Genomic DNA, 20,614 nt, shown 5'->3' on the forward strand with positions numbered 1-20,614 from the left:
CGGGGGCCGCCCGGGTGGGCGCTGCCCCGGGTGGGCGCGGGGTCTTTGTTGTGCGGCGGCGGGAGCCGAGCGGGCCGCCCCGCGGGGAGCCTGGCGGGCCGCGTCCCGCCGCGCTGCCGGCCCGGGACGGGCAGCGCCGGGCCAAGTCGGGAAAACTCCACTTGTGAAAGCCCGAACACAACAAGTTGCTGTGTAACTCCTCCGTGCGGAGATGGGGCTGGTTTATCCGCCGTGAGTGAGCCACGCTGAACGAGATCGTCAGGGACTGTGAGTCGGGAAGTGTGGGCTTCCCTCGGGTGAGTAACCCCGCCTGAGCCGGGGCTCCGGCGCTGGAAGGCGATAATATTATCCGGAGCCTGCTCGGTGTGTGTCCGTGTGTCCCCGGTTAATGGTTTCCTGCAAGTTGAACGTGAAGCGGAGAGAGGCCGAGGAAGACCGCAGGGGTTGCGGAGGGATTAGGAAGGCAGAGGCTATTAAGTTTCTGATGTGCTGTAAACCAGCATCACTGTCGGAAGCAACCAACCTGGAATATTGTCCCATGTTTTGGAATTTGTGTTGGCATTGGAAGTTACCACCTTTCGTTTAATTGTTAACGTTTCTGGAGGCTTTTCTTGCTGTTGTTTTTGAGTTGCTGTGTAAACAGCCTGAATAAACAACCTTGTCGTCGCTCTGAGACTTGTGCAGTGGGGGAAAAGTGAACTTCGAAGTGTGTGTTTCCAAAAGAAAAGTTAGAAAGTATATGGTAGTTTAAAGTTAACAGTAATAATAGAGGAGTCTGGACTTCAAACCTCATTACTATGGTAATTAATATTATTATTTTTGAAGATGAAAGAAATGTTCCTGTGTGCCTAAAACTATGTTTTAATGTCCTTTATGCATCTGTCAGAATGTCCTGTTAGTGGATATGATTATGTTTAGTGTACAATTTGTATTTGTGTTTCTGATAACCTTCCTAGTGCTACTGGAAAAATAAACACTCAGTTAACGCACATTACCTAAACATATTTTAACAGCTCAGGCATAAATTATAGGCTACAAAATTCAGTTATAACTGGCAATTCCTTTGCATGTCTATCTTCAGATGTTAAAAATGAATAAATAAGTATGTGTTAGAAGTGTGTGTGTACCATCCAGTCTAGCTGCAGGTCTTGTTTCTTTTGTTTATGTTTCTAGAAGTAGAACAATAGTGAAAAGTGGAGTTGAACAGCTGGTAATCCATTTGTCCATTGCTTAATTCTAAAAAGATTACTGGTGCAAAGTTCGTGAATGGTTCAAAGCAGAGTCCAGAAATCGGCCATGCTGAAATCCATCCAGGGTTTATAAAAATAAACAGAAGAGCTGAGGTTTGCTTCCTCATAAACCTCTTAAGAAATATGTCCTCTATCTAGTATGCTGCTCGCTGTATTCAAGGCAAGGAAGAACCTTGTTGGATCATGTGGGTATTGCTCCATACAGTCCTTATCTGTAATCAGGCGGGCAAAAATATTTTTACTTTCTTTAGTCTGGAATAGCTGGTTTCTTACAGAAGACCTCACCTTTTTTCTTTCTCTCATCTGTGTCCTTGCTGCAAAAACAAATCTTGAAGAATATAAACGTTTGTTTTACTGGTTATGTTCCTTATCTCTCCTGCCTTCCAATTTATGCTGGTTTGAATATTTCTGTAATATTGAAGTCAGTTGCCATTACTTCCTTCAAGGACCCTATTTAAACACATTTGTAGAGTGTGTGCAGTATGATAACGTGTAGCGCCATGGATATATTAATTTTATTCTTACATGGCTCAGTCTGTTTCTCTTGTTACTTCAGAGAAGCAAGAAACATGATGAACGCTCCATTAGTGGTATTGGTAAGAACTACATTAACGCAAGCGCACAGTCAGTAAGAAAGTGTTTTTATTTGAAAGCTTCTTGTACCAGACAGCGTACTAATAATCACAACCTGTGCCACATATCTTCAGTGCTAGATTGCATTTGCTTTTAGGTTCTTTATAAATACAATTTTTATTCAGAATAGCTGCATTTCCACCAGATGCCCAGGCTCCTTGTTCCTTTGCAGCCTTTGCAGCCTCTGAATGCTGAAGGAATTTGCTGGGCAAAGGACTGGGTGTCCATGGGGTAGGCATTTCAGGATGCAGCCCCCTTCTCAGAAGCCAGCCTTGGTATTGTAGGACACTGAGGTCTGATAATAAAGTGAAGTGAAATGTGGTATTAAAAATATAAGTCAAATCCAAAGACTGCTGTGTTGGTTGGATACCCAAGAGCAAGCTGGAATAGCCACTCTGACAGATTACTGAAAATACGGTGAGCGACTTTTGCAAGCCGTGAGGGAAAGTGCTCCATTTTCTGCGTGTGAAGCCACTTTCCACAGATCCATTGCAGGGCAAGAGGTTCTCCTGGTGAAAGGACCGGGGTTCACATCCCTCATGGTGCTCAGTGCTCGGGGAGGACAGGACACGGGGGAGCAGAGGGTGAGGTGCGTCTCCTGCTTGAGAGGGTTGGGAGCCTGGGTCCAAGCATGCTGGGCAGGGACAACTGCATAGGGACCCTGCAGCAGGGTATCACTGCCATGGAAAGTCGTGGAGCAGCTTGCAAAGCTGATGGGGGATGTGACTGCAGCCACGGGTGTGTGTGGCAGAAGTGGAAAAGAGGTATTTGTGGGAGGCAAGGGTTTTGGAGTGTTAGACGTTGTGGAAAGACACATGGTAGTCGTGGTGTAATGTTTTTAAGGTGGAAGAGAGATCAGAGGTCTAGTGGAGCAAGCAGTGAAGGCAGGTGGGTGACACCGGGAGCCAAAGGTCGTAATGCTCCCCCAGGGAGGCTTTGCAGCTGGATGGATGACTCAGTTTGAGTGCTTTGGAAAGAGCGAGTCAGGAGCAGGGAAGAACCAGCAAGGTTCCCGTTTGTCATCATGGACCAAGGAGGAAGCATTGAGCAGCTGAGCTGAGGGGAGATGATGTGCAGCAGCTATAACTGCAGGGCTGACAGCCAAGAGGCAGGGGCACAGTGAATAATCTTTAGCCTTTTCTGTGGCATATGTGAAATTGGGAAGACAGAGTTCAGAGCAAAACATAAGGATAGCAACCAAAATGATTCTGTAGCACTGAAGCTGTTTACTCTCACTGCTATTCTCTCCCCAAGATTTTAAGTTAGTGGGATCATCTTCTGATGTTTATAACAACATGATTTGGGATTGTAGAATGCAGAGAAATTAATTTTCTAGACTTTGCCAGATCATTTTCCTTGAAAAGAGACCTAGTTACACTTTTAATAACAGATGCACTCTGTTGTAATCATTTGCTAAGCAACAGGCTCACTGTGCTGCCTATGAAGCACAAAAGCAAGGGACGCCTTGACACGTCATGTAAAGCTTACGTAAAGTTTGTGAACAGCAGCAGAAAGAGTGAGTGATGAATGCTCTGGGTTTTGTTCCTTATATTAAAATAGTTTAAAGTTGGGTATTTTTCTCTGCTGGCTGCCATCAGCAATCGAAGTATCAACAGGAGAAAAATGGGTCGCTTGGGTTTTAGCATTAAGCAGCAAATCCAGGGCCAATAGGATTTAGCTGGGATGTTAAGGTTTATTCAGTGCATTTAGTTAATGAAATTGGGGAGGGGAGGAAGAAGGAAGAAATCAGTGTCTGGGCTTGGGGGAAGGGATGAAATAGCCTGCTGCCAACCAAGTGCATCTTAGAGTGACTACTCCTGATTGATAGATGCTCCACAAGACAAAAAACAACGGAGCAAAGGAGATTTTAATTAAAAAACAGCAGCTCAGTGCCAGCTCTTTTGGATTAAAATCAAGCAGAAAGTCTTCGTAACAGACATTTACCTAAACTAAAGGGTGTGTTTTTACCCCTATGAGTGTAGTGTGTGTCAGCTTGGGAGAGGGAAGAGGGAGATGATAATACATGTGAGCATTTATAAAGTGGTCATAGAGCCACAGAGAGGTTCAGCAAGAGAAGTTGCATGTTCATATTCATCAGTCAGGCACAGAAATCAAGTTCAGGCTAACAAACTCCCATTTGAACACTCTGCCAGATTTCTAGCAGACAGCCCATCATCCCCTATGCACACGGGTGGCCCTTTGCTCACCCGTTCTCTGAAGCCTTTGTGTCCCCTGCCAGAGGCTGTCATCTTGTGTACACACATGCTGTTCAGCATCTTGACTTGCTTTCTGAGCCCTGAAAGCCTTCAGCACAGAGACACAAAAAACAATTAGTATAGAAAGTCGTTGTTATTTAAAATATAAAGGGCTATTATCTATATGTCCAAAAAAAAATTTGCAAACCAACATGACTTGATCTCTTCTCCCAAGAGAGTTAGTTGGTTGGGTTTTTCAGTTCTGATTCTCTAGTTCTGCCTTCCACTTGCATCAGACCCTGTTTTCCCCAAAGCTGTAATGGTCATTTAGAGTCTGATGAAGTTACTTTCTTCCATGCACCTCCTCGGAGGTCTGTGCCTGACCATAGTATCTCGTTGCTGCTGGGAGTTGTTGAGCAGTGATTAAAACCATCAAAACTCAGCCAGTGACCTCCACAGACTTTCCTCCTATGGGAGATACAGGTATCAGTGGCAGGATCTGACTAACAGTATGGAATAAATAAGCAGCAGGTTTACAAAATGAATAAAAAGAATCTATGTACCTGTTGTTCTTGGCATAATTTAGCTGCTCAGACAGCCTATAGCTTGATAAAATTCTGTGAGGAGGATGCTGCAATATTTCTTAGTAGGATTTATTGCAATGACACCTGAAAACTTTCACAAAATGGTCCAGAGAAAAACTTGAATGTGTGATATTTGGTGTTGTTTCTTTTTGACCTTAAAAACGTTTTAAGAGAAATGTTTTCAAATAATAATTAAAAAAAAAAAAAAAAGTAGTGGAAATGCTTAGGAAAACTCTGTACTTTTCTGCTTTGTCCTGTACTGTTTTATTTCTGTTAGATTCACAGTACATTTACTGAAAAACATTTACTTACATAATAGTTTAGGCACATGTCTGTAATAGGAAAGAAAGAATTTGATCTCATTAAAATTTAAAAAAACCAAACCAACAAAAGGACTTGACTGTGATGCTTACAGCAGGGCTTTATGAATGTTCAGCCAAGTTTTAGAAAATGGGGGTGACTGTGTCAGAACAGCAGTCCCAGGCATGGCAGCAGGAGTCTGGGCAGCTGCACACAGAGAGTGTAGAGGTCTACGAAAAGACTCCTGTCATGTTTTATGTACAAATAGGTACCTGTTTCTTGGTAAGCAAATACAGATATTATTGCTGATCTTAGGATTTCATGAAATGAAATCTGAACAGTCTGGTTGTCTCAGTGGCACCAAGGGAAGTATAATACCATCCCAGATGCAGAGCATGCTACAGAAAAATGAAGAGGGGTACATCTCCCAAGAAAAAGAATACTTTTGGATGTATCTACATGGTAATGAAGTGTGTGGTGCAATGTCCACACCATCTAGTCCTGTATTTATGATGGTCTATTACCTTTGCCCCTGTTGGCATGTATTTTCTTGTCAGTGGGCAGTAAAGCACCTATTCAGCATTTGAGCCTAAATGACTAGAAAGACAGAATCTGAGACTTGAAGACCATAAAATGACTTTTCTGTGATTCCACTCAGTTAACAAAACTGTGTGCATACCTCAAGGATCTCATTAACGTTGTTCTGGCTACATGCCAGCATCTACCCAGAAGAGCAAACAGAAAACTTCTTGCTGTGTTGTAACATTAAACACTTTATAGAATAACAGCAGAGATTTTAAATGAAAAGGTTGTGAAACATTGGGGGCTAATGCAACCTTTGTAAATGGTGTAAATCCACTCAATAATTACTGTATAGGCTCAATAATTACTATATAGTACTGGATTAAATACTGAAAGTCCCTGATCTGCGTGGATATGGTGGAGATTTCATTACATATGACCAAAGTGATTAAAAAGACTTGTTTCTTTATAAATGCATGCTATACCTGTGAGAGTAAATGAAAATGAAACATTTTGCTCCTGCAGATAGGAAGACATGAGAATTCTACCTTTCTTCTGCTAGACAAGTTCATAGTATTCATTCACAGCAGTGAGAATCAGGTTTGGAGTTCCAAGTCTATTTAATTCGGCAGTTTAGATCGGTGGATTTTGATTGAGTAGTAGGGAACATGAAAAGTTACACCTTTCTCCATGAAGAGCAAGGGCTCTGTGCTGTCAACAAGAGAGAGATGCACTTTGTTTCCCCCTTCCTCCTTCCCCCATCAGCATTCACACTGCACAAGTATAGATGCCTGGCAGGTAACGAAGAGACTGTCACTGTTAATCTGCTGTGAGCATCCTGCGGTGCTTACTGTGGGCTGGGGTGGAGTAGAGGAAGCTGAATAAAAATTGTAAGAGCTGTTAAAACTGGCTTGTAACAAAGTCCAGTGTCCCTTCAGTGTTTCTAATGTCAGATAAAATTCTCAGAGTCTGAGCCTGTGTTTTAAAATGCTGTTTAAATTTTGGAAGCTTCTGTTTTTTGTATAAGAGTGATACATTTCTGACAAAAGACTCCAGCATGAGCCATGATGGTGGAGCCTCCTGGAATCTGTTATTTTTCCGTCAACTAGAGCAGATCCCCAAGCAGCCCCCAATCCTGACTGAAATGCTGCTGCACTTGGAGGTGACCATCGTGTGCTGGCGTGGCTTTCCCACACTTCCAACCAGTGTTGCTGTTGGCCTCCTGTTTGCTTACTGGAACCTTAATTGCCAGTATATCTCTAGGAGCTTCAGTACCAATTAATCTGTTGGCATATCCTGTTATAACTTAATATGTGACATCATGGCATTCAACCTCTTATTGGTTTTTCTGAGTAATTTCCTCCATGTCTTGAAAAGCATGCTTTTAGAAGGCACTGATCTTGAGCTGTGACACAGTAACTTCAGGGATACCTGTTCTGTTCCTGGCTGTGGAGGAAAATGCATTAGCTTAAACACTAGAAATGCAAGTTTCTTCCTTCTGCAGCTATTAAGACTGTCATGACTGAGTGTAAGAATACCTCACCTGTTTTGTTCCATTTTGCTGCAAAGTAGGATCACATCCATGGCCAGTTGCTGAGTTCCAGCTGATGAGTGATACTCCTCAGTGGTACTTCCTAGCCAGTGGGTGAAACAATCTTCTTGCAGCTGTGTGATCAACTTTAATGTGCTTGGATGACACTTTGTGATTTCTTGGTAACATCCCTCCTGTCTTCCTGGTTTCTAGTTTCAATGAAAAGATGATAAAAGGTGGATGTATGGCCATTTAAGTGACCTATCTTGATATTTCCATGTTTTCCATTACTACCCTTTTTCTGTCAAAGGTAGCCTTAGCTTTTGGATTTGGTAAACTTTGATAGAGTTCTCTTTGTTTACTCTGGGGTTTGACTGGGCAATTGTATGAACACCACTTGTGGTGGATTACATATATGTGTGTGTGTATATATATACACATGTGTATATCCAGTTTTGTTGGTAGTTACTTCTTGACCCCAGATTTGCTGGGGGGAGATTGCTGACATAGAATTTGGACTTTGGGCTTTGCCTTGTCATTTCTGGGTTTCCTTTTAGGGTGATCTGCTAACCAGGACCTATTCAGTTCTAATCCTATTCATTGTCTGAAAAGAAATCTCCCAGCACCGTGACCTTTCCTTGTCTGTTGTGCCACCGGTTAAGAAACAACCCTGAGCACGCTTTGAGTGGGTGTGTGGAGTTACTGGGGAGCTGGCAGTAAAATGTGAGAGAGGCTTTACAGAAAAAGTGTACAGGAATCTATTTTACCGTGGCTTTATTAAACACAGATTATTCTGCACAGATGGATGGTCTTTTACTTGGCTCAGGTGTAAAGGGCCCACCAATATATATCTAAATCTTTCTAAAGCAACTTGAATTCCCCTAGGAGAAATGCCTTAAAGTTCCTACGGAAATGGAGTTTTCTTTTACCTTTTGACCTTTCTGATTTCCCGTCCCTAGACAGGAATGACCCAGTCTCCAGTGAATATTATTATTATTATTATTAGTCAATAAAGTTAAAAGCAGCAGATCATGTAGATATTGGGGCATATATAAAAATGTAAGTATCCAGAACTAGGGTTGCCTATGGCTACTAATAAAATGTCACTTATATTTTAGCTCTGTATGCCTCTGAGATCATACTTTAAAAATACATGAAAATGTGATTCTCTCAATGAGAGTATGAGTGACCTGCCAGGAAAATAATTGTATTTCTGAATAATATATTTTAAATATACAGGACAATCTTAAAAGATTGCAGATAACACCTAAAATCAGTTTAATTTCTAGTTCCTATGCTGCTAATGCAATTCGCATTTTTCAGATACATATATTTTTTTATATGGGGGGATTATCTCATGAGGAGTTCATGAGATTTTTGCACAATCCTTTCTTGGTTGTGTTGGTTTCAAAGATATTAATTCTTACTCAACTGAAAAAATTAGCCAGAATCTTTAACTACAACTTTGTCAGGTTTATACTACATTAAATTTCTTGCATGCTTTCGTTTCTAGAATGTGGGCAAATCAGGCAAAATTTGTGGGTATGTTTGTCCTAGTTTAAAAGGAAACTAATTTTGCACTATTACCACTGGCTTCTGAAAGAGGTTTGAGAAACTTTGTTGCTTGGAATAATCACAGAAATGTCTCAGTTAAAGTTGTTTTGGATTGGGACTTTTATTTTCTTAATAGTAATTGCAGTTTTTTGGGGGGTGGGAATAGCCATAGAATAAAACCGCTTTGGCCCTGCAAATATGTCTAAAGCTAAGGGCAAAGTCTTCTTTAAAAAAATCACATTAGCACAGATCCAGTCTAGTGATGAGTTTTTCTCAGCGCGTCTTCTGCCGCAAACCTTGTTTCAAGAGATTATTAGTCAAAATTTGAAAACTGTGCAGACATCTCTTGCACAAAACTGATAATCTGTCTAATGAGCCTCAGTGCTCTGGGGAAAGCCAAAGAACAGGGTGTGTGTACTTGAATGCTTTTCATTATGAACATTTATTAGGGTAGATGTCAAATGGGTAGGCTATAGTAATAAACGAAAATGGGGTTATAGCTCATGTTGGAGGCAAGCTTTCATGTCCGCAGCTCTGAATAGCTGCTGCCTGTGACAGTGTCTCCACGCTTTCATACAAAAGAAGGACTTACGGAAATGTATTTATTCAAATAAATACCTTTTTTCATTTATGATGTGTAATCAACAAGGTATGAACATCATCTATATTAATTTTTAGCTTATATTGTTGTTCAGCTAATACTTGGTAAAATTCAGTAGTTTTGTGCAAGCACTGGAGCACCTAATTTACATACCGGTCTATGGTTTGTATATATGCATAGTGACTTTGTGACACAAATGGTATTAGAGGAGATTCTGAGACATAAATATCTTCCATTTATTGTCAATCTGAAGTGTCATTGATCTGTATTCCTAGCCAGCAATGATCTTGCATTTGTAACTTTAGTTCTATTTTAATATGGTTTACCTGGTTATTTTTTGCAAATTGAAACAGTTATTTCAATGCATTCCATTCATTTGCTGCCTTAATTATTCGGGACAGACTGTGAAGGTTGTCCTGAATTTTAATATGTGTACAGAAGACCAAATCTGATAAAAGTCCCAGCTGTAGGTAGCCTTGCCCAGTTGTAACATCCAAGGAAGATGCTGAGGACGACATGTCCACAAAATCTGTGACAGAATTTTTCCTCTGTTAATCTGTTGGAGCAGTAGGATCAGAACAGGTCTCTGTCTAATCCCTGAGGATTTCTGGGATCCTCTGTCCTCCTACATCCAATTTTTGTGATGACACAATGATGTTCCCAGACACTTCTGTTGACTTTGGCTGCAAAATGGCATCTCATTGTGAAAGTGATGTGCGACACTACTCCAGCTTCTATCTGGATAAGAACAGAACCTTTTCTCCAAGTAACAAGTGATAGGACAAGAGGAATCAGCTTCAGTTATGCCAGGAGAGGTTTATATTGGGTATTAGGAAAAAATTACTCACTGAAAGGGTTATCTGGCACTAGAACATGCTACCCAGGGAAGTAGTTGAGTCACCACCATTGGAGGTATTTAAAAGACATGTAGGTGTGTCACTGAGGGACATGGTCTAGTGGTGGACTTGGCAGGCCTGGCTTAATGGTTGGACTCAGTGATCTTAAGGGTCTTTTCCAGCCTTAATGATTCTGTGTTTCTATTGTCCATGGAAATTTTGTGTTCACAGGTTCTGTCTTCTTTGTCCATCTGTTTCTCCTAACTTTCACTCGTTCTTCAGAAGATCTTCTGAGTTTTCAACCTGGATGGTTCCTTCTGTTGGGGTAAAAGGAGAAAGGATGCAATTTGCAGAGATGTATTGTCTCAGTGTGATGGGACCAGTGGAAAGTGAGCGTGGTATGTCCATGGGATTGGAAGAGGAGTGTTAAAGTCTTTGCAGTATGTGTGGATAGAAAAAGCTTACCTTGGTATGTGGATTTTTTTCCACATCCCAAAGAGGAGATAATATTTTTATTAACGTAGGAAAGGTCAGTGGTTAGTACAGGAACACTACTGTGTCCATCACCACTTTTCTTCAGTAGGAATAAACTTTCCAGAACTTGTGTATTTTCATTTCAACCACTTGGAACATTCAGCAGTGAAATAACTAAAAGATCATATTCTAGGCAGACTTCCCCCCGCCCCCCATTCAGAGCAGCCTTCTGGATCTCTATTAATCATAAGACCAGCTTCTTGTCTTTTTGTAGATCTCTGCTACTCTGTTGAATGTATTAGGAAAGTCACATTGGAGATTGAAGATTATTTTGCAAGTTTGATCTGTTTTCAGGAGAAGCTGTTTTTTGGTGTGCATGTGTCCACTTTTTTTTCCGTTTTTGAGGTAAATCTCTGCTTACTCATTCCAGTTTATATGAGAAGGCATGTGTTACAGTGATGTTATGCAAATTGGCAAGCTGGATTAATTGGGAGCAAGTCTTCTCATGCTGTTTGAGGTGCATCCTGGGCACCCAACGTATGTCCATCTTTAAGTGTTCTGATGGGTCATTTGCCATTTCAATGCCATTTTTTCCTGTCTGTGGTTAGTTTTAACAACCTGTCTCCCATAAGTTGGAGGGGGAAATAAAAATTCTTCTTTTGCACAGCCTGTATTCTAAATTTATATTCAACTTTAATGTCTCATTTGAATTCATCTGTGCTGTTGGGTACCCAGACACCAAAACAAACACCAGCCCATTTGGCAGATGACCACAGGATTGGGCTGTGTCCTGTGAGGCACAAGACTTGCCTATTTTACTTGGAACTGCCACACGTATGAAGTGATTCCACCTTAATTAAAATGCAGTCCCATGCATGATGGTGTGGGATATTAAGTTTTGCAAATGTCTGGCCTACATTCTTCTGTTCAGTTTTTCCTTCTTTAGCTGAAGAAAGTTGCTTCTCATCTTACCCTCTATGAGGACTCTCAATAATTCTCTTCTTTCATCTATATTGTTACCTGTAAGTTATTTATAGACTATGATCATATTCTCCTCAATCCTCTTTTCTGGATTATATAACTTTAGCTTCCTTAGTCTGTCTTCATATTCAGTGTCTTATCCTCCAATTCCTATATCATTTAAGTTAGCCTTCTTTGTATGTGCCTAGTTATTTTATCTCTTTTTTTGCAATGCGTGGAGATAAGAGCCGCATACGATATTCCATTTGTGGTCACATCATGGCTTTGTACTCTGAAATTATTACCTCCTTGGATTTATATGAGATACATGCACATCAAAGACCAGCAGTTGCTTCTCTTGCAAACAGATCAAATTTGCAAAATAATCTTTGATCTCCAATCAAATATTTTAGATTGCATATTTCAGATGGCATCACACTCTATGTTTTTAAACAACATTTAGTACTGCTTATATTCCAGCCTAAAGCAAGAATACCTTTACTTATTATGAGGAAATATTGCCTTGTTTTCTGCATCAGCACATTTCAAATGTGTGTGGATTACTATTCTCATGTAGGCAAAGACAAATCAAATGGGAAGGTGGAAAATATTTCCCCCGAAGTACATGAACTTAATGTTTGTGGAATTAAAAAAAAATAAAAAAAATCATTCATCTTTACTGGAAATGTGTTTGGGTTTTGGTTAATTTTCATGTGTATTTGTCATTTTTTATTTCAAGAGAGCAACAAAGTAACAGTTCTAAAATAGAAATTAACTGCACATAAAACCAGCTGCTGGCAGGACTCTCACAAAACCAACTTCAGTTGCTGTGCTTGGGAGGCCTCTAAATTTTTAGAAGCTTGGTTGGTTTTGTTCTTCACACTCATCCCCCCCCCCCAGTACATCCAACCTCTGAACTGTCTAATTTATTTTGAATTCAAAATGTTTTCAGTTTCTGTGACCCAACAGTGAATTACATTCATGAATCAAATTACATAGAAATATCACGTGGTTCTATTAATGACATGTATAGTAACTGTTATTATTAAAAAATCATTATTTTAGCTTCCTGTAATTTACTTGGTGTGCATTTTCCAAGTCAGTAGTCTTTTTCTGCTAAATTTATCTTACTTGTCTAATTCTTTCTCTATTGCTGCTGCTGCTGCTCCTCCCTTGAGTAACATTTAGAACCTTTTACTTCCTTCCAGAGCTGCTTATCTGTGGAAAAGCTCACACTACTGGCATCTTGTATACTTGCTGGGTGAATCCTAGAATTTCAGAACTAGTAAGAAATAAGTTTGTTGCTTGATTATCAAATTCATCTACCCATGCTGATGTAATAAACACCTAAAAGATTATGTGCTGATTTTATCACCACCGGTGGTTTCTTCTTCTTCCCATCCAGATTTGTCATCGTCATAAGTGGCCTCATTTCTTACTTGCTTCCATACTAGTCTGTGAGAGATTAATTTGTTTCATCATCTTCAGATGGAAAAAAAATTAAACATTGCTGTAATATTATACAAAATATTTTGCTGCAAGGATGACTCTTGTAGTAATCCAGGTGAAAGTTGAGTGAGGCATGCTGCCTTTAAAACGTGCCTGCTTCCTCCTGTGGTGGAGGTTCTTACCAATAGTTGGCAAATCCATTTTGACTGCTAGGTTATACTGGTTATTTAAAATAGTAATAAAAAAAGTTTTTAATGCATTAAGTGCTTTAAGATTAGTGCCAGAATGAATGTCATTAAGCAGTCTAATGAATCCAGTGTTTTCCCTTGTCAAGTTAGCAGTCACTGAGATCGGGGAGAGCAATGTTAGTCCTGAAAAGTTTAAATGCAGTCGAAAGGAAGCCCAAGGAAAGGGGACATGCTGCAAAAATTGAACTGGAATTAGAATGTAACAGGATTTAGGGAGAAAATTTAAGCCATTTGGAGGAAGTTTTCAAACCCCGGAGCTGGAGTCTTATCTCATACCTTATTGCCACTGAATCTGCAGAGACATGGCTTTGATTACCATCTGCTTGGTAAGTGACTGGCTCCTTCCTAAAGTCTGTCTTGGACTATTAGATGGGGACTTCATCTTGCCAGATTGTGCTTGGAGCAGAGGGGTTCAGGATTGTTATTCCTGGTTTGCCTCCCTGATCTGTAGAGCAGATGTCTTGAATGCCTGCAACATTACTGTTAACACAAGAGTGGTGAGGGGCATTCTTTCTGGAGGATGAGGGTATTCCATGAGTGCCTGAGTTTGGGATGTTGAAGTGGCTAGTTATTTATTTAATTATTCTACTTGGTGTCATTTCAAATTAGTAGCCTGCCCAGAAAGTTTGTGCTGTAGTACGTAAATAGCAAAAGAAAAATGCGTGGGGAAAGACAGACATGGTAGAGATAAAAAGTTCTCCAGATCAAAAGAAGCCATTTGGTTTCTACTTGTACAGCTGAAGCCGTCTGTATTGTTAGGTTTCCGAAACAAATGATGCTGCCACGTTACTGTGGTTGGCTGCAAGAGCCTGGGAGTGCCCTACCAGCCCTGCAGATCTGTGTGGCATCTGGAGATGAGGCCAGGGAACAGAAAGTGTGAGTGGGCTCTGCACCACAACTGTGTGTCCCCATGGTATTCACAGGCCCTTACAGCATCACTGGTAGACAAGGCATGGCCAGGGAGCATGTGACCATGCTGCTTGTGGCGGAATTGTCAGAGAGAGAGAATAGGGGTGTATTTGGGGCTTTTTGTTTTGTGGATGGTTTGGTTGGGTTTGGGGGTTTTTGCATTTTGGGTTGGGTTTTTTCATTTTTCTCTTTTTTTTTTTTTTTTTAAACACAGCCACCTAGCTTGATTAGTCTGCTGAGTGCAGGCAGTTGTGCTGCAGGGACTGGTTGTCGTCTCGTGTCTGTACCTTCTGGGATGAGCAGAAATGGCTGTTCCACAGCTTCACCTCACAGGCACTGGAAATGCAACTACATCTGCTCCTGAGTCAGCAGTTGCTTTTTGGGGGGTATTACTTTGCAAACATACCAGATTTTTGAGGTCTGAGCAGTAATTTGTACTGAATTCGCTTGCATTGTACTGCACTAGCCTTGCAAGATTAAACAAGAAAACAGGCTCCTAGTCATAGAGTTTCCTTGGGGCAGGGGGAAGTCTGTACCCATTAGAGGATCCAGAGATGAGGTGGGCATGGGACGTGAGTGACCACTGTGTGTAACACTCCCCTTCCTGTTCCCTCAGCTGAGGCCGTGCCTCCTTCACTCACAGGCTGAGGAATGCATCCCAGGCTGAGCTGGGACCCAGCTGCATTTGGGACATGAAGTCCCTAAATATTGCTGGCACTGGGCTGGGAGGAAGGCAGCTGGGACCCAGTGACAGTGCGTTAATCCATTCTGACAGAGAATCAGAGCTGGAAAAGGATGATTTTCTGAAGAGTTAGGGCATCAGAAGTTGATACCACAGCACCAGTGTGGGCTTACGGTTACTGTCTCCTGACTGGTTTTTGTGCCTGGGTAATCCTTGCACCTTAATTGCTTCATCCTTTGGCTTGCATTGAACATGACCACCACGGTGATTGTCAGGTCTGGTTTTAAATTGGAATGGTACAGGGAATGCTTACAGAGGCAGGAACTGTTCTACTATCTCTTCTGTGCACTCTCTTTCTCCTTCCCGCATTCCCCCCCCACCCCCCCCTGCTTTTAACCGCCCCTCCACTATTTTTTTTTTTTTACCTTCTCTGCCAAAGAAAATGTAACACACAAATTAAAATCAGAATAGCAATCATTTTGTGCACTTTTGACATCAAAAAAGAGGTCACCTCAGGAGAGTTAAGTTGCAAAATGCTGGGAAACAGTCACAGTTTAAGGCCAAGTGAAAGTGTATTAGTTCATAATGCTGGGAGGGCAAAGGCACTTAACTCTCGATTTCTCCTCTGTACCCACTGATCAGGCAGTCATCAATGGTAAGGAGGCTCTTTCTGGTGTGATCTGAGTTATTTCACTCTATGTGTGGCAGTGTATTTCAAATTTACTTTATTATTATGAACCAAGGGTAATTAATTTTAGTGCAAGTTTCAACAGCATGTTTCGTTGGTTTTTTTTTTAGTAGTTTTATTAACATTACTTTCAATTTTCCCTAGCTAAGCAGCCCAATTGCCATTGTTTCAAGTAACAAAGATGCTCAATAAGTTTTCATGGCCACGTAAAGGAAAATCATACATTTTATTTCATCCAAAAATAAGAAGGATTTTTTCTGAAGTAGTCAATTGTTCTTTGAAGCCCCTCTGAACCACTGATTCCTAGAGTCAAGTTTTTATTTGACTTCTGTGCAGTTCTATAGTATGAACATTAGATCTTTCAGGATGTTATAACTTGTTGGGGAAAAAGTGTACCAGTCTCTGTTCAGCATCTTTTGTTCCTCAATGAAGATTTCTGATGTTATTTCATGTACTTGATCTGGATATCTCTGAAAGCATAGTTGCTCCTAGTTGCAAGTGAGAGGTGTTGACTCAGCCACAATGTTAGTCAGTCAGACAGACGCTAAAAGAAAACAATTTTATTTTTCTTGATCAAGTGCAAGAGTAGATGCATACAACTTTTCTGCTTGATGTGCTCATGAATTCCTCTCCCCTCATTTTTGATCCATTTTTGATCCTCACAAAGAATCTTGAATGTGAGCCAGATTTCTCTGGGAAATTGTCCCCTTGATGATGATATTTGCCAAGAAAAGGATTTCCACAGTGTGTTAGCAAGGGAAAGGACTGTTAACACTCTGTAGATGGGGGAATGGCTAACATGAAAACCACCATGGAAAAAAAATGACATTCTTCTTGCCTGCATCATATAAATGCGTAAGAATTCTTTCTGGTGATTCTATCAACCTATCAAGGTTTTTTCATGTTTTCTATCAAATTGCACAATCTCTACCTAAGAATTCTTGTGAGTATTTTTTGAATTATAGGTCCTGTATAAAATATTGAGGGGAGGGGTTGCTGTTATAGTAAAGAGCCTGCATAATCATCTAGATTGGGCCTTTGCCAATGCATGGTGGCTGTATTGTCCTCTCCTCTCTGTAGTACAGTGTATCAAGAGAAGCCATGACATGCCTGTGACAAACACCAGAGTTAGAGCTGAAGCTCAAACCTTTAGTCAGAGTTTGGAAAGGGGTTGGGAAAGAGAAAGTACATAGCCGGGAAGAATGTGTTCAAATGATTATTTCTTTTAAATGCCTCCCCCAAGAACGCTCTATAAAGAGTAGTAGGGATGCATATCTTCAAAACCTAAGTGTGTACAAAACATGGATTGAACTAAATGCTCCAGGAACTTCTATGCTTAGTAGGCACAAAGATACTTTTGTTTCCAAGTCTGTGCCTGAGGAGATATCTGTCATGTATCTAGATGAGTCTTCCCATAGACCACATAATCCTGGCGGGGCCCTTTTTGTGAATCTTATCTGTTGATAAACAGGTGCACGAGATTCTCCCAAAGGAAAAGTAGAGAGATCTGTACATCTGTCAGAGCAGCAGTTCCTCCTCTGGCTCCGGTGGAACTGAGGGAAAGAAAGAATTCTGCAGGCAACTAAAATAAATAAAAAGTAAGAGTTCTATAGGTTGGTTCCACGTCTGGACATTCTTGGGCAAATGGAGGTGACATGCAGGGCTTCTCCACGGTAGCAGGTATATACCTCCCTGGGCCCCAGATTGTGTATTGGCATTTCACTTTGTGCTGTAAATTAAGTCCAGATGTTCTGGCTCTGAACCAAGAACAGGTGCAGATCTCATGTGCTGAAGGTCAGTCTGGGGTAGATAGACATGGGTGCTTTCCTGTGTAATGGAAGGCTGATAAACTACAGAACAAAGGTTTGCAATGCAGTTTTTACCTAAAGCCATCCATGCCAAAGAGACCTGAAAACTAAGCATCTGTGACTTCAGGTCAAAGAAATCCTGTCTGCAGAACATGGGTAGGGTATCTCTTCTTCAACCTTCCTTTTGAGGAAGGCTGTGATGACAGTATTCTAAGCAAAACAGCCAAATTATGATAAAAAGATGTCTTTCAAAAAATGTTTTTCAGATGATGGTCTGTGAACTGTATCTAAGAAACCCATGGCAGGTAAAGATGAAAAGCAAGCGTTTTGCCTTGGGCTTAATTTTGCGATTCAAAGGTCTGCATCTCCACTGGAAAATATTTAGGGATCTGTGAATTGAAACAGTTGAAAGTCACTGACCTGAAAATATATTTCCTTGTTTTCAGAGAACCAGCAAGACTGAGTTAGCAGGACATTTGTCTATGGTGATGTTGATGTCTTTCCCCCCTACCCCCCATCCTACTAATGGATCACATGATTTGTAACTAGAATATAGCCTTTCATTTCTTATGGTCCTTCTCTAATGAGATCTTTCTCACTAGATGTGTTGAAACATCAGCACAAAGCTTTCCTAGACTGCTTGTACAAGTGTCCAATGTACTGCAAATTTAAATGCAAATGAAAAGTTCGATTAGTTTAAAAAAAATCATGTTTTCCACTTAATTTCAAATGGTCAGTCTTGCCATTGCCAAAGAGATCTCCCATTATAATTAAGATGTCTTACAGTTCTGGGATCAAGGTTTATTACTATTTATGCTGAAAAAAATGACTGACTACTATAGATGGAACAGATGTGTCTACACTAAATGTCATAATTATCCAGGACCATGTAGCCTGTCTTTGGAATGCATGTGCTACAGGAGCAGCATTCGAATATTCCAGACCTCTGACCTTAAGCAGATGTCATTATTTTAGTCATATGGACAAGCCAGAAGGAAGGTCAGAGCTCATTCATATATATTTATATCATAGTCCTTTATTTTATGTGTACATGTGGTATTTTGCTTGAAGGTTTATAGGAAGAGGTTACCCCTAAAAAGTGTTTAGGGTGGCATTTGGCTTCTTTCTGACAGAACACGGTGTTTTTAGTGATGTGGCATTGGGTTTTTTTGTTTGGGACTCCCTGCCGCCTTTTTTTCATCATGGAGGTTGCTGTTACCTGAATTATGCACTGAAATCACTGGGATTGCCTGGAGTGGACATCAGCCCAGACTTTGTTTCCCTTAAAGTAGCTGTCATCTCAAGTAACTGTCATCTTCATGGAATATGCTCATGTCTAATCATAGCCTTTGGCAGCAGTCTTGAGCAGAAAAACATTATTTCAGTTTGGGTGATGGGGGCTTGTGTGTGTTGCAGACCACTCTCAGTGCAGGTAGGGAAGCTGCAGCTCATGGAGTTTAATTGTACTGCATTTTACTGGAGCGCTGCTGTGATATTGGTGACCTTCCTCCTTTTGTTTGACTGAAACCATATAATTTCATTTTGTGCTGTTGCCTGAAGCCACCAGGTTATCTAAATAACTTGCCAGCCTCAAAGCAAAACTCTCCCCTTTTACTAAAGATCCTTTCCCTACTACCACCAGCAATCTATCTTTTTTCTGGGAGGGGGGAAAAAAGCTGTGCTAACCTCAAACCATTTTGCAGTTGCTTATACAGCAAGTGCGTCTAATAAAATTAAAAGGACAAGCGAGCAACAAATGAAAGGAAAGGCCCCGAAAGGAAATGAATAGATGAGTTCCTTTGTGAAAATCCACCTTTTTCTTACATTATATGTATAGGGTGACAGCGGCACTTTAGCTGAGTAATTGAACTCTGGGGTACATGCTTATGATGCCAGGAGAGCAGAATGACTGAGGCTGAGAATTTCTCACAGTTAAATCACAGACCTATTAAAGCTGAAGCAGCAGCCAGGTAACACTGTGGTGTCATATTAGCGGTAAGAATGGTCAGAGGGATTCCTGACAACTTACACCCATGAATTTATTGAAACAAATGCTGCTTTCAGCTCTTTAATGAAAGCACCTGCCTTTAAGGAGTGGTCAAAAGATGCTTATAGGTTATGAGAGGTACTTCTTCAACTGTGTACTTTCCTATCCCTACAGAAGCATATGCAGCCTAACTATGACCTCCAAAACATAGGTGGGAAATAGTTTTCTGTATGTGTGACCTCAGTTTTGAAAAGCACTCATGGAACAGCATGGTTGCAGCAGTCAGTGTGTTGGAGCTGATTCCACCCCTCACCTGGTACAAAGTCTGGACTGCTTGGTCCTCTCCAGTGTGGTGCTCCTGGGACTGCTTGGTCCTCTGCCATGTGTTCCTCCCAGGCTGAGTGCTCAGGCAGAAACCCAGGCAAGACACCAAGCTGACAGCTGCCCTCTGGCTTTCTTACAGTCTGTGCTTTTTGATGCTCTTCCTAAAGGCAGGGTAGAAAAGCCTGGCTTATATGTAAAAGGTTTGTTGCTTTGTTATTTATATTTTAGGGAGAAAAAAATCCTTAAAGCCTTGAAAACTGTAAAAATTGCCAGCTCAATTCCTCCTTTTACCAAAACTCCTCTTTCTTGCATTATCCACTCTCCTGTTGTGCACTGGGGCTGAAAAGCACCAGAGCAAGTTAAGGGCAAAAATTTATACTGTATGGATCTGTCTCTGTCCTTAAAAGAGCCAAATGAACTGTGCTGGATTAAGATCTGTTTTATTGTGGTTTTTGGCATGGTCCTCTAGAGCTGCATTCTGTAAGGCTTAAAGTTGTTGAAGTTTAAAGAAAAATAGATTAATTATGGAGAAGAGATATGAGGGTTCACTTACAGTTACCTGGCACCTGTTTCCAACCACAGGTGGAAGGCAGCATAATTTGGCAAAAAGATACACAGACAGAACCCCAGGCATTGTTTCTGTGTGGTGCTAGACCACATCAAAATTTCATAGGGCATGACAATATTTAGATCAAAGCATTAAAGCTGAAAGATCATCCAAACCTTATTGCACCTAAAAAAAAAATCAAGTAATCCTTGTAAAAGCTTTGGCACAGCATTGCTTTGGTGGGAGGGGGAGATAACTCTTGAAAAAAACCTGATGTTTGCATTGACTAAAAGTAAAATTGAGATTTGCAGGTTGGCAAAAACCACTTTAAAGGGATAAAATTGCATTGTCTTTTCTTTTTTAATAGAGAGATGTTAGTAACCTGATATGAAAATGTCATTTAGCTTCTTTGTATGATGTGTGAGTCAACAAATGTGCACTATGAGTTAGCCTTGCAATGTTCAGCATTGCTAGTGCTGCTGGATTTAAGTCATTTAGGTTCCAGAACTTTGCGGGGGCCAAAGTAAAATGT

The 20,614-nt window shown here is 40.8% G+C and overlaps 1 protein-coding gene across 1 annotated transcript in view; it reads left to right on the forward strand.

Moving 5' to 3' along the window:
- Positions 1–20,614, forward strand: part of LOC309572123 (poly(rC)-binding protein 3-like) — a gene marked incomplete at its 3' end in the record, with an annotated part of 129,118 nt that overhangs the window by 136 nt on the left and 108,368 nt on the right. The gene's annotated exons all lie outside the window — the stretch shown is intronic.

This window comes from Coloeus monedula (genome assembly GCF_965178545.1).
Source record: "Coloeus monedula genome assembly, chromosome: 1".
Taxonomy (NCBI): domain Eukaryota; kingdom Metazoa; phylum Chordata; class Aves; order Passeriformes; family Corvidae; genus Coloeus; species Coloeus monedula.